We start from the raw sequence: 1,379 nt of genomic DNA, 5'->3' as shown, positions 1-1,379 counted from the left end.
CCTATTGGCCGCCTTGGCAGCCACCCGCCCCGCCTTCAACCCGGCAGCTTCTCCCCGCCTCCCTACACGCCCAGGTTCGCCCAAGGCTCGGCCAAATCTGGGTGGAGTTCCCGTGGGGTGGGGGCGCCAGCTGGGGCGCCCTGAGCCAGACCCCACCTTTCCTTAACCCCTGTGCAATGAAGTCAAGTCTTCATGAATTAACTTCAGGCAAGGGAGGGGCTCGTGTGTACGGAATGTACACAGTGACGGGTTGTGGACCCCACCCGGAGGACTCTATTGCCTCTCCTGTTTGATGTGTCCTGCCTGGCCATCTCTATCATAGGCAGACTCGCCACCACACTACAGCGGAGGCCCTGCTCGCTATCTACATCCAGAGCCCGAATCAGCCCTAGTATACTGAGTTCTGGATGGAGAACTCCTCCACTAAGATAAAGATACACGATTGCACCTTGCATGGTGGTCCAAGGGAATCTGAGGAACTACTGCATTCACGCGGCACATTTAATTGTCAAGGCGTAGAGTTTGTGAAATTTTAAGTGTTGTGTTCCTTAGGGTTTTGCCCCCTGAGGGGCGTGTACATTTTACAGACATCCTGAGGATCTGCTTACTCATTTGTAAAATGTGATGATTTTTAGTGCCTCCGTACCTCCTGGTGTTGAGATTTTTGCGGGTCATTTGTTACTGCATCATAACGAAACCTATTCTGAAACACATGAGAAAAAAACAATTACAGAATCAGAGTGGGAAGACGGTGGAGTTTCTCCGGAGCTCAGTGTTTAAAAGGACCCACAAGGAGGGACATATACTCAAGGATGGATGGAAAAGTGACAGGAAGTCCAAGAGGCAGAATAAGCTCAGAGTTCCTGAAATCCAAAAGAGAACGAAAAAGGATAATTTTTGCTCTATTTCAGCAGGATAATGAAAACCCCTTTGGGGAAGGTGTTGTAAGGTTAATGGAAGATATTAATAGAAAGCAAATCTCATCTCCACCAGCGGAAGGTGTTCAAATTGGAAAAGCGAGAACATCTCCAAAAGATCTCCTCTCCTCTGCTTCATCACAGAAACTACTCCACTTCCGAAATCACTAGCTCAAGCATCCATTTTCTGTCCACAATTCCCTCTCCATTCAGCCACTTGTTCAAATCTTCTCTGCTCTCCAACCTCATTGACCACTACCCCAACTTTCTTCTCAAGTTTTCATATTCAGCAAAAACAACAACAACAACAAAACAAAACAAAACCCCCAGATCATTATTTTAATAATACTTCTACCAATAACCTAAACTCCCTGGCGCTTTGTCTTTTCATTTGTCAAACTCTGCTTTTGGCTTTCTCTGTGCCTGCAAACTCTGTTGCAAACAGATTCCACACAGGACAGA

The sequence above is a fragment of the Rhinolophus sinicus genome, chromosome X (assembly GCF_036562045.2).
Source record: "Rhinolophus sinicus isolate RSC01 chromosome X, ASM3656204v1, whole genome shotgun sequence".
NCBI lineage: Eukaryota > Metazoa > Chordata > Mammalia > Chiroptera > Rhinolophidae > Rhinolophus > Rhinolophus sinicus.
This window is presented reverse-complemented; position numbering follows the sequence as displayed.